At 37.4% G+C, this 13555-nt stretch overlaps 1 protein-coding gene across 8 annotated transcripts in view; it reads left to right on the top strand.

The window, feature by feature from the left end:
- Positions 1-13555, top strand: part of WDFY3 (WD repeat and FYVE domain containing 3) — a 295582-nt gene that overhangs the window by 54693 nt on the left and 227334 nt on the right. The window lies entirely within an intron of this gene.

Here is a 13555-nt window from a genome sequence, read left to right as displayed (position 1 = left end):
GTGTAAGTCTTGATACATTTTAACTTTTTATGATAGATTTGTATATATTTTTATGGTAAAAAATGATAAAAATAGACTGGTATCTACATATATTTTATGCATTCATGACCTACTTAATTTTTTCTTAATTTTTTCAATATTCCTAGGCTATGAAGTATGTCTGTAAGATTTTTCAAATTGTCACAAATCTCCAAAAAATTTCTAATATATTTATTGAGAAAATTCACATATAACTGGACCCAAATAGTTTAAACCTGTGTTGGTTAAGGGTCAAGTGTATATATCTTCTTCAGTGAAATGTGTGTTCATGTAATTTGCTCCTTTGCCCTTTTTTCTTTTTTAAGAGACAGGGTCTCACTCTGTCACCCAGTCTGGAGTGTAGTGGTGCGATTATAGCTCACTTTGACCCTCAATTCCTGGGCTCAAGGAATCCTGTTGCCTCAGCCTCCTGAGTAGCTAGGACTACAGTCGTGTGCCACATGCACAGCTAATATTTTAATTTTTTGTAGAGGCAGGGGTCTCACTATGTTTTCCAGGGTGGTCTCAAACTCCTGGCTTCAAGTGATCCTCCCACCTCCTTTGCTCATTTTTAAATTGGGTTGTTTATCTCTTTGTTGTTGAGTTATAGGGGTTCTTTATGTGTTCTGGATAACCCTTATCAGATGTATGATTTCACAAATATTTTCTTTCATTCTGGGAGCTTTACTCTGTTGATAGTGTCCTTTGGTGTACTAAAGTCTTTAATTTTTATGAAGTCCAGTTTATCTATTTTGTTTCCTGTGGTTTTGGTGTCATATTTAAGAAACCATTGGGCTAGGCATGGTGGCTCATGCCTCTAATCCCAGCACTTTGGGAGGCCAAGGCAGGTGGATCACCTGAGGTCAGGAGTTCTGAGGTCAGGAGTTCGAGACCAGTCTGGCCAACGTGGTGAAACCCTGTCTCTACTAAAAAAAAAAAAAAAAAATACAGAAAAAAATTAGCCAGACATGGTGGCACACACCTGTAATCCCAGCTACTTGGGAGGCTGAGGCAGGAGAATCGCTTTAACCTGGAAGCCAGAGATTGCAATGAGCCAAGATCGCACCACTGCACTCCAGCCTGGGCGACAGAGTGAGACTCAGTCACAAAAACAAACAAACAAACAAAAAACATTGAAGAGTTGCCCATTTTTTTTGGTAAGAACTTTATAGTTTCAGCTCTTAAATTTAGGTCTATGACCCATTTTACGTTAATTTTTAAGGTAGATCCAATTTTCCCAGCACTGGTTTTGTTGATGAGACTGCCTTCTCCTCCATTGAATAGTCTTGGCTCTCTTGTTGAAAATCAGTTGGCCATATATGTGAGAGTTTTTTCCTGGGCTCTGTTCCATTCTGTTGGTCCATATTACCATCCTTATGCTAGTACCATACTGTTTTGATTACATTATATTATATATTTGATTTGATTATATTAAATGTTTTATTTTTAATTGGATATTTTATTACCATTAATGTGTGCCTTTAAAAATGTTTCTAATATACAATCATCCCTTGTATCTGTGGGGGACTGATTTCAGGACCTTCCTCAAGCACCAAAATCTGTAGGTGCTCAAGTCCCTGATAGGAAATGGCATAGTTTTTGCACATAACCTGTGCGTATCCTCCTGTATACTGTAAATCGTCTTTAGATTACTTATAATACCGAATACAATGTCATTGTTATATAAATAGTTGTTATTCTGTATTGTTTAGGAATAATGACAAGAAAAAATATGTACATGTTTAGTACAGATGGAATTTGTTTTTTCTGAATATTTTTGATCTGCAGTTGGCTGAATCCACAGTGTGGAACCCACAGATGCAGAGGGCTGACTGTGTATCTTTGAATTTTGCTTTTAATAGTTTCATTTCATTGACAGTATTCCAAAAAGAATGGCAAATATTAAATTTATTATGAATACTTATGGAGTTATACTAGGAAAAAATGTTAAAGCAAGCAAATTGTTGGTTATTTAATTCATATTGTAACTTTCTTTGGAAATTTGAGGATTAGAGACAAAAGCATGAAGACAAAAAAGAAAATATTTGTCTTGCTTGCAGAAAAAATGCAATAAAGAAAAGACCAATAAGTCACGTAATCTAGTAAATTGTTCAATTTTATGTTAAATGCTACTTTTATTTTAGTTCCAGAAGCTATCTACTTACTGAAAATCTTGAGATTTCATAAAAGACAATATTAGTATTTTATAAGGAATAATTTTTACTAAAGAGCTAGCAGTGAGACTCCTAAGCCAAATATGAATGACTGTATTTAGGTTATTTTTATGTTACAAGTATCTAATTAATCTTGTGTTCCTTCAGACTGCAACAGCAACCAGAAAATTAGGAGAACATTAGATGTCATTTTCTCTTACTTTGTTATTATATGAATTTTTTTTTTATTTTTCTGTAGTACATTTGTGCCCTTTCTTTTTTATTATAATACTTTAACCATAGTTCTAAAATAAGTTATTTGGTATTTAGAATTATGAAGTATAAATATTTTGTAACAAGAACACTGGGTTATAAATTAAAGGCAAAAATCTGTCAAGAAAGCATAATTTTAACCTTTTAAAATGTATTTTAGTTTATTTTACCCCATGAACCAAATACATAAAATAGATGCCCTTCCTGTAACTCCCTTGTTTACTCTCAGTTTTCTCTGTTAAATCTCACAGTTCTAAAAAGTTATATATTGGCCCATCTTGTTTTATTACATTCCCATGCATTTACTCTATCCCTGTATTATGAAACAAATTCCGTCAGTAAATATTTGTGTGTGTGTGTGTGTGTGTGTGTGTGTGTGTGTGTGTGTGTGTGTATGGATACGTGCATAGGAATAGACTCCTAGTATTTAGTTTAATATGAATCCATTCAATAAACATCTTTTGAATTTTTCCTTGCTTTAGATGCAGTGGGCTTAGTGCTAGGAGTAGATGTTTAAGACATGATTTCTGCCCTCAAAGAGCTTACATTATAGCTTAGAAAGAGTTCTTATGTTGATAATTTATGCTCACTGAAGTCCTGAAGAGTTTCAACCTTAGAACACAAAGAACTCTTGAGCTAGATAAGGACAATGTGTTGTATTCTGGCATATCTGACTTAGATATTCAAGGAGAGGTAATACAGTATCTCCTTGATCCCTTTATTCTAAAAGGGAAAGAAAAAGAACTATACTTCATACTAGCAATAAAAAAGTTGAAATATACAAAGAGTTGGGCTTGTCAGTTGTAAATGACTATTGAGGTTTCTGATGAGGTACATTAGAATTATGCAAAGCCATTTATGCCTTCATCATATTGAATTTATAGTTCTGTCATTTTGGACAACTGATTTAAAATTCATTTCCACTTTCAGAATGTGTTGGGGATTCTTTTGAGTTTAGAGGGTTTGCCATGTATACCAATAAAGATTGTTCTTTTATTTGTTCTGAATATTTGCATATTATGGTGATTTTCCTTTTTTAGTGTTCTGGAGATATTGATGGCATTTAATTTTAAAATCAATCATAAAGTTCTATCTTTCTACCTTCTAAATGTCTGTTGAATCTGTCTACTGCTTTTTTACTTCTTGTTGCTAAGATATTTCAGGCCATCATTCTACCTAAACTGGATAGCTGCAGTTTCCTTTTAACTGTCTGTATTAGAGGAGGCCCTTTGGAGCCGTTTTCCATACTGCAGCAAGAGTCTTCTTTGTAGAATGTGAATCTTACCCTACTTTATTGAAATTCTCAGTGTCTCCTTATTGCCTTTAGTTAAAGCTCGTAGTATGGCATCCTTTCATTATCCGACTGGTACTTAGATATATCTCCAGTCCCTTCATTTGTCATCCTCTGCACTTTCCTTGCACCTTACATGTAGATATGCATACGTACACCCACTCTTTCCCCCTTAAACAGCTTCTCCTCCTCCTCCTCTTCCTCTTCTTCTTTTGAAACTTGATATTGTGTTCTGGGTGTTGAGGTAGGGCCTTCTATTTATCCGCTTAGAGCACTTAATGCTGTGTTGCTATACTATCCTCTATCCTCTTGTATATCCCGTCTATCCCTGTAAGATAGTGAGTCTTATTTTTTCCCTGTGTCTGTAGGCCTGGTACAGTGACTGGGCCATAGTAGGCACAGATCAATGATTATTGGTTGAACAAATATAGATTACTTATTGCTGATTCAAGTTAAGTCGCTTAAGAAAAGCCAAGCATTTATTATCTCACAGTGTCTGTGGGCCAGGTATTTAGGAGTGGTTTAACTAGGTGGCCCTGGCTTAGGATTTCTTATAAGGTTGTAGTCAGGATGTTGGCAGTAGCTATCTAAAGGCTTGACTGGGACTAGAGGATCACTTTCCAGGATGGCTCACGTACATGGCTGTTGACAGAAGACCTCAATTTCTTACTAGCTGTCAGCAGAAACCTTTGGTTTCTACTCATGTGGACCCCTCCATAGGGTTGCTGGAGTGTTTTCACGATGTGGAAGTTGGCTTCCTTCAGGGCAAGTAATCTGAGAGAGAGCAAGAAGGAAGTCATAATGTCTTTTATAATCTGGTCACACATAGTCACTTCCTCCATATTCTGTTCCTTAGAAACGTGTTGCTAAGTGTAACCCATAATTAAGAGGGGATTAATTAGACTCTACCTTTGAAAAGAGGAGCATCATAAAATTTGTGGATATATTTATAACCAACACAGAATGGGACAGTACTTTATTATTCTCCCTTGGACCTGACCAAAATAGGTTATTTTCTCTCTCTACAAAATACTTTTGTCCAAATGGAAATACATTCAGCCCTCCATATCTACAGGTTCCACATCCATGGATTCAACCAACCATGGATAGAAAATATTTGGGAAAAGATGTTGCAAAAAATAATAATAAAGAATTTTATATTTGAAAATACAGTATAACAAAAATTTACATAGGATTTACATTGTGTTAGGTATTATAAGTAATCTAGAAATGATTTGCAGGTGTGTCCAATCCTTGGGCTTCCCTGGGCCACATTGGGAGAAGAAGAATTGTCTAAAATATTCCAGCACTAACGATGGCTGATGAGCTAAAAAAAAAAAAAAAAAAAAAAAAAAATCACAAAATATCTCATAATGTTTTAAGAAAGTTTACAAATTTGGGCCATATTCAAAGCTTTCCTGGGCCATATGCAGCCCATGAGCCATAGGTTGTACAAGCATGATTTAAACTATACAGGAAAATGTGCATAGGTTATATGTAATTACTGTGCCATTTTATATAAGGGACTTGAGCATGGCAGGATTTTGGTATACATGGGGGTCCTGGAGCCAATTTCCTGTGGATACCAAGGGATGACTGTGGTTAAATTTTTTTAAGAGTATGCTTTATTAAAATATTACACATATTTTTGAGGCTATAGTCATTTTGCATATAAACATAATTATTTACTTGAGCTAGTTGGTACCTATTCATAATTTTACTGCAGTTTTTCACCTAGATTCTGAAAATAAGAAAGTCGTGTCTTAGGTTCTATGTTGCCTGTAAAATGAATCTGACACAAACTTCACTGCTTTGAGGTTTGTCATAGGTCTTTAAGAAATGAAACACGTCTGTCTCTGAGTTATATTTATATACTTCATGAGAGAAAATCATAAATTATCTTTTAAATTTGTAGCTTAAAACACTTTAAATTGTATAGAAATTAAAGTCCTTTTATTCTAATATTCCTAACTTGCTCATTCAAGAAAAATTTACATGACAGGCATTTTACTAGGTGGTGAATATAAGTAAACAAAACAGACATATTCTGTCTACTTGGAGTTCATAATCTGGTAGACAACTAGATGATAAATGTATAAGTAGATATTTTCCAATGATGTTAAGCGCAGACCATGGAAGAAATGCAGATGAGGTGATAGAGCGTCATGGGAAGGCAGAGGTACTTCTACATTGCCAGAAAAGGCTTGTCAAGAGAGGTGACCTTGAAGCTGAAAATTGAAGGAGTTATCCCTGCCAGGAATTTACAGGAAGAAGGGAAGACCCTGCAGTGTGAACAGTTGGTGTATGAGGAATTGAAAGCATGCCTGGAGATGTCTGGGGAAGAGTGGAATGAAGTTTGAAAGGTAGAAAGGGATCAGATATCTAGAATTTTAAAGGGCCATGATAAGGAGTATGGCTTTTATTAAACACACTGAAAGCCACTGAAGGGTTTTAAAGTTATATACTATAGTTTCTGTTACCTGTCCTCTAGCCCCCAAAGCACTTTGTCTGCAAAGGAGAGAAAGTGGGAAAATAATAAGACCATTATAGTAGTTCAGGTGAAAGATAATGGCAGCTCGGATCTAAAGTGTTGGGAGAGAAAAGGATAGATGAGATCTAGTCTGTAGGTGGAACCAATGGGACTTAACATGAAGAGTGTGGGGGAGGAGGAAAGCAAGGAAAATACTCAGGTTTTGGCTTGAGCAGTTGGGTGGATGACAGTATTCTTAAATGAGACTGGAGGTCAGTGAAAAGGGAAGTCAAGAATTTATTTATTTATTTATTTTTAATTGAGATAGAGTCTTACTCTGTCGCCCAGGCTGGAGTGCAGTGGCACGATCTCGGCTCACTGCAACCTCCACCTCCCGAGTTCAAGCTATTCTCTTGCCTCGGCCTCCCGAGTAGCTGGGATTACAGGCACACGCCGTGATGGCCAGCTAATTTTTGTATTTTTAGTAGAGACAAGGTTTCACCGTGTGGACCAGGCTGGTCTCAAACTCCTGACCTCAAGTGATCCGCCTGCCTTGGCCTCCCAAAGTGCTGGGATTACAGGTGTGTGTAGGGACCAGCCCCACAGGGTCAGTGGGTCTCTCCCCGTGTGCGCAGACCAGAGAGTGTAGAAATAAAGACACAAGACAAAGAGATAAAAGAAAAGACAGCTGGGCCCCAGGGACCACTACCACCAATGTGCGAACTCCTGACCTCAAGTGATCCGCCTGCCTTGGCCTCCCAAAGTGCTGGGATTACAGGTGTGAGCCTTATTTTTGAACTTGTTACTTTTGTGACATCTGTAAGTGAACAAATGGAGATGTCAAGTGGCAATCAGTTAAACAATCTTGAAGCTCAGAGAGTTAGGAGGAGATATACAGATGGTATTTAAAGTTGTAGAGTGAATAAGAGCTTTTTTAAGGAGAGAACAGCCCTAGAAACTCTACCTTTTGGAGTTTGCTTGCATGGGCCACATTTGCTTGCTTTGTAAGACAAACCACAGCACAGAAAGAACACCTGCACAAACTGCAGCACAGAAGTTTGCTTTGTTTATATTAGTTTATATTAAAACATGTGCTTTCTTATTTATTTTTTAAAATTTTTGGCAGTAATGGTACTGTAATAGATGAGAAAGTATTACATCTCTACCATGTCTACCATTTGTTGAATGAATGACTAACAGAGCCCTTCCAAGCTGTGTGACCTCTGAGTCTCAGTTTTCTTCTTCTTCTTTTTTTTAGATGGAGTCTTGCTCTGTTTCGCCCAGGCAGGAGAATCCCTTGAACCCAGGAGGTGGAGGTTGCAGTGAGCTAAGATCGCGCCATTGCACTCCAGCCTGGGCAACAAGAGCGAAACTCCGTCTCAAATAAATGAATGAATGAATGAAAGAATGAATGACAGAAATTTATTTCTCACAGTTCTAGTTCAAGATCAAGGCACCAGCAGATTCAGTGTCTGGTGAGGGCCCACTTCCTGGTTCATAGACAGGGCCTTCTTGCTGTGTCCTCACATGTGGAAGAGGCAAAGGAGCTTTTATAAGGACACTAATCAGTTTATGAGAGTTCCACCCTCATGACCTAAACACCTTCCAAAGGCCCCACCTCCTAGTACCATCATATTGGGAGAGTTGGGATTTTAACATGAATTTGAGGTGGGGGAACACAAATATTCAGACCATAGCAGGCAGGCGGGCAGGCAGGCGGGCAGACGGATGGACGGAGAGAGACAGACAGACAGACAGATAGGGAGATAGGGAGATAGAGAAATAGAGATACACATCACATAAATATACATGTGTATAGCGTAGTGTCTTAAATATCTGAAACCGATTCTTTAATGTTCATATATTTCAGATATTGTTTTTGTCCAGCTTTTCTCAGTTTGTCGTAACTTGGCTACCTTCAAAGAAGGTTAATTTTTTAAATGATGAAACTCTAAGGTGAGGTTTGGTTTGAAATATTTTTGAAGTCTAATAAGTAGGAGAATGAATTAAAACAGTATTATAAGACTGGGCACAGTGGCTCACACCTGTAACCCCAGCACTTTGGGAGGATGAGGCAGGCGGATCACTTGAACCCAGGAGTTCGAGACCAGCCTGGTTACATGGAGAAACCTGATCTCTACCAAAAATACAAAAATTAGCCAGGCATGGTGGTGCAGGCCTGTACTCGCAGCTACATAGGAGGCTGAAGTGGAAGGACTGCTTGAACCTGGGAGGCAGAGGTTACAGTGAGCTGAGATTGCGCTACTGCATTCCAGCCTGTGCCATAGAGTGAGACGCAACAAACTCCCTTTTTGTTTGTTTGATGCAAACTAACTCCCTTCATATATGCTCTGCTATGGAAAATATTCTAAATTTTTACATTTAGATTATATATTCCCCGAGGTTTTCCATTTATTTGAAATATGTGATAATGTGTTTGATAATATCAAAGGGAAAACATTTATTCCACATGTATTAGATTGAACTGTAAAAATTACTGATACTCTTTTTTCTGACCTGACAAAAATGGCAATTTCATTTGACTCAACCTTAATAGAAAGAATTTTTTCTAAAAGTCCTTATATTCTTCGTGATTTGATTTTAGCACTTTGTGACTTTCCTTCATTCAACAACATAATTTACTCTTTTCATTCTTAAATCCTAATAATACACATCTTGAGGGAGACTTTAAGGACTACAAGTGCTTGGTTAGAAGCTATTTGTTAGGCTTCTAATATTCTGGCACTAAGTCAAAGACTTTACATATGCTATCTCCAATCCTGACAATAAATCTGAAAGAGGAATTAGTATTAATGGCAGAGCTACAGTTTGAATCCTTTTTATGACCTAGTCTTATAAGTCACATAGTATCACTCCCAACATTTTACTTGTCGAAAGTGAGTCCCATTCAAAGGGTATGGAGAAAAAGGCTTTTCCTTTTAAAAGTAGGAATGTCAAAGAACTTGCTAACATTTAAAATCACCACAAAATGCTAGGGACTTTGGGATGTACTTTTTGTCATGGTGAAAATTCTATTTTGCCCTTCTAAAAAGTTTCTTCTCTTTGATGACCGTGTAAAAATGATATACAGAAGATTGGTGGTCACTCCTGAGTTCTTCCTCTTTTAGAGTTTAACTTGAGACATGGTCTGTTAATTACGCACAATGGAAGCAATTAGTCTCAATGTTTTTAGTCTGGTCCAGAGATTTTAATCTTATGCCAGTTTTTCATATTGGGTTTTTAAAAAACTATTTTATTGGATTTACAAAATATATAACCCATTTATAAATTGTTTTTATTGTTGATTCTGTGAAAGCACTAAATTCTACCTCTTGTTTTCTGTGATAATTATTTTGTATTTACTAAATTTACCTTTCGATTAATTCCAGGTGACAGTTTACAGCTTTCTCATGGGCAGTCTGCAAATCTGGTTTCCCTAAAGAAAATTGCAGACCATGTATAGTGCAAAAACATATGTGGCACAGTATTTCAGTGTGTGTATGGAATATAATGCCAGATTTTCCTAAAAACTTGGAGGTGGGAAAGAGCTTTGAGAGCAGCAGAGTGAGAAAACTTGAGTGTGTGAAAAGGGCTGACAACTGTGATATAAGCCATGCCTTTGTATTTATGGCTAATCTGGAGAGTAGAATGGAGGTATTCTGAGATAACTTGAATTGCAGTATTTCTTCATGCAGTATGTCATATTTGACAGGGGAAATATTGCATTCAGGACTTTATATTCACCCTCAGATATCAACCTGCCAGACTGCATGCAGAAAAATCACAGGGAAATACTGAGGTGGGTTATTGATTTAATGTTCCGTTGTGAATGGATTATAAAGCCAGGACTAAAACCCAAGAGTATAGTAACCCAGACAACACTTTCGGATCTCATCTTCCCTGGAAAAATCTCATATTATTTGCTCTAAATTTTTAGAGCTTGTTTCCTTGTTAGCTTATTGTTTTTCTTTAAACTGTCTACTATGATTTAAATATTGTCCCCTCCAATATGCAGGTGTTGAAATGTAATGGCCATTGTGATGGTGTCTTAGTCTGTTTTCTGTTGCTTAAAACAGAATACCTGAAACTGGGTAATTTGAAAAGAAAAGGAATTTATTTCTTATGCTTATGGAGACTGAAAAGTCCAAGATCAAGAAACTCCCTCTGGTGGGGGCCTGCTTGCTGGAAGGGACTCTCTACAGAATCCTGAGGTGGTAAGGGACATCACATGCTAACTCAGGTCTCTCTTTCTTGTCTCAGAAAGCCACCAGCTGATCCCCATGAGGACCTTAATCCATGAATGGATTAGTCCCTTCCTGAGAGCAGATTCCTCATGAACCAGTCAAAGGCCCCACCTCTAATTACTGCCACATTGGAGCATTAAATTTCAACATGAGTTTTAGAGAGGAGAAATTTTCAAACCATAGCAGATGGCATTAAGAGGTAGAGCCTTTAGAACACGATTAGACCGTGAAGGCTGCTTTCTTATCAATGGGATTAAGACCCTTCTAAACGAGCCTTTATGCATTAGGTTTCTTGCCCTTTCGCCTTCTGCCATGTGAGGACACACGCTCCTCCCCTCCAGAGGATGCAGCAACAAGGCACCATCTTGGAAGCAGAGAGCAGCCCTCAACAGACAACTGAACCGGCCATTGCCTTGATCTTAGATTTCTTAGCCTACAGATCCATGAGGAAATACATTTCTATTATTTGTAAACTACCCAGTTTCATGTATTCTGTTATCACAGCACAAATAAACACAGAAACTATCATGCTGTTTTCAAAAGTTTTTGTTTTTTAGATTATTACAAAGTAAAATTGACCTTTTTGTGGTATATAGCTTTATGGGTTTTGATACATGTGCAAGTGTAACTGCTACCACAATGAGGATACAGGACAGTTTTATCACCCAAAAAACTTCCTTGCTCTGTTCCTTTATAGTCACAGTCTCTCTCACCTCTAACCCCTGGCAACCACCAATCTGTCTTCATCAAAATAGTTTTTTTCAAGAACACCATATAAATGGAATTACATTTGTAATCTTTTGAGACTGGTTTATTTGACTCAGCATAATGCCTTTGAGAATAATCCAAGTTTTTATATATAACAATAATTCATTCACAGTCTGGATGCAGTGGCTCGTGACTGTAATCTCAGCACTTTTGGGGGATCGCTTGAGGCCAGGAGTTTGAGACCAGCCTGAGCATCATAATGAGACCCCACCTTTATGAAAAAAATTTAAAAATTAGCTGGTTGTGGTGTTGTGTCTGTAATCCCAGCTACTTGGGAGGCTAAGGCAAGAGGATTGCTTGAGTCCAGGAGTTCGAGGGTGCAGTGAGCTATGATTGTACCACTGAACTCCAGCCTGGGAGATTAAGCAAGATCCTGACTCAAAAAGAAAAAATTATTTTACTTTTGTTGAGTTGTATGGGTGCACCATAGTTTGTGTGTCTGTTCACTTGCTGAAGGACATTTGGGTTGTTTCCATTCTTTGGCCATAATGAATAGAAGTACTATAAACTTTTGTGTGTAGGTTTTGTGTGAATGTAAGTTTTCATTTCATTTCTTTTTCTTTCTTTCTTCTTTATTTTTTAAAACAGGGTCTTGACTTTGTCACCCGGGCTAGAGTACAGTGGCACAGTCACATTGCATGTAGCCTCTACCTCCTGGGCTCAAGCAGTCCTCCTGTCTCAGCTTCTTGAGTAGCTAGGACTACAAGCATGCCACCACATCTGGCTAATTTTTTGTTTTTAATTTTTAATTTTTTTTTGTGGAGATGGGATCTCACTGTGTTGCCCAGGCTGGTCTTGAACTCCAGGCCTTAAGTGATCCTCACGCCTCAGCTTTTCAAAGTGTTGGGATTATAGGTGTGACTCACCACACTTGGCCCAGTTTTTATTTCTTTAGTGCCAGGGTCAGCAAACTTTTTCTGTAGAGGGCTGGATGAAGTATTTTATGCTTTAGGGTCTCTGTTGTGGGTACTCTGCTGTTGTAGTGTGAAAGGAGTCATAGACAATACGTAAGTAAATGAATGTGGATGTGTTCCAATAAAACTTTATTTACAAAAACGTGTGGGCTAGATCTTGGTACATGGCTGCAATTTGCTAACCCCTGTTTTATGGTAAATACTTAGGAATGGGATTGCAATTTATCATGAGTACATAATAAATAAATGTTTAATTTGATAAGAAAATGCCAAACGTTTAGTTTATTGACTTAAAATACACTTAGTTTAATAACATTTGAATCATGGGATGTTTTTGAACTCAGACGTTACAGTTCACTCAGCAAGCTCACCTAATTTATAAGACAGGCTTTGGTCTTGTCTTACACTGAGGGTCTATTTTGCCTTTTACTTTTTTCATATTCTTGTGTGGTCTTTTGGCTTGGATATATTTTTTCTTTGCAGATAAAAGGCATACTCATTTTTTAAGTAATTTTTATTTGAATTAGTTAAGATGCAGTCAAACATTTCAAGGAGGTTGCCTTTTGTAGAAGGTATGTATTAGGAGCAAAGGATTAGAGATGGAGTTGCTAAGTTTTTAAATCAATTAGACAGTTGATCGTATCCTAGAAATTGGGTATAGCTGGATATACTCTATACTCATCACACCATGATGTCTCTTTAGAAGACTTTGTTTCAATGCCAAACCCAGACCTTTTCAGTATGGAAGCTAAACCCAGACTGTTTATCCATAAGGGAAGCTCACCTGTGAGATCATATCTTTGTTTTGTGTTAGTTTTTGATGACAACTTAGGTGTTAAATCTTAGGTTAGTAGCCAAGTATCCTTGGAATTCTTCTTAGGAACAGCATCCTACAGATGGAAGGTTGTTGTTTGTGTTTTTTTCTGCGGGATGCAGAATTCACTTTCCATTTTGTTGTGATTCCCTTTGCCACAAAAAGCTGGAATTTGGGGTTAAAAGACAGGTAAATAATCTTGGATATACCAGTAGCTAATGAAGTTGGAGATGATGAATAAAGCAAAGGAGGTCTGTTTTTCTGGTTATGATTTACTATTACTTTTTCTCTTCTGAAAAAGCAGTGAAGCCCCAGGACCATAACAACATCAGGGAGGTGGGAAGACCATTTTGTGCTAATAGTAGTCCCAGTCATCTTCATGCAATGGTTGAAAGACTGTATCCGTGAGTGGGAAATGCTACTGTTGATATGATATGCTTTTTTAAAAGAGCTAACTATTTGGGGACGAAACAAAAAAAAAACTCTTTTCTACTTTCTGTGGGCTTCGGCACTGGCACTTGAATCACTGGTGTGGCAATTGAACATGATCTCCTTTGACAATCAAAAGTCATAGGTCATCTCTCTAGAATATATGTATGTTTACAAATTT

The sequence above is a fragment of the Gorilla gorilla genome, chromosome 3 (genome assembly GCF_029281585.2).
Source record: "Gorilla gorilla gorilla isolate KB3781 chromosome 3, NHGRI_mGorGor1-v2.1_pri, whole genome shotgun sequence".
Classification (NCBI taxonomy): domain Eukaryota; kingdom Metazoa; phylum Chordata; class Mammalia; order Primates; family Hominidae; genus Gorilla; species Gorilla gorilla.
Note: the sequence above shows the minus strand (reverse complement) of the source record. Positions and strands in the feature narration are given on the sequence as shown.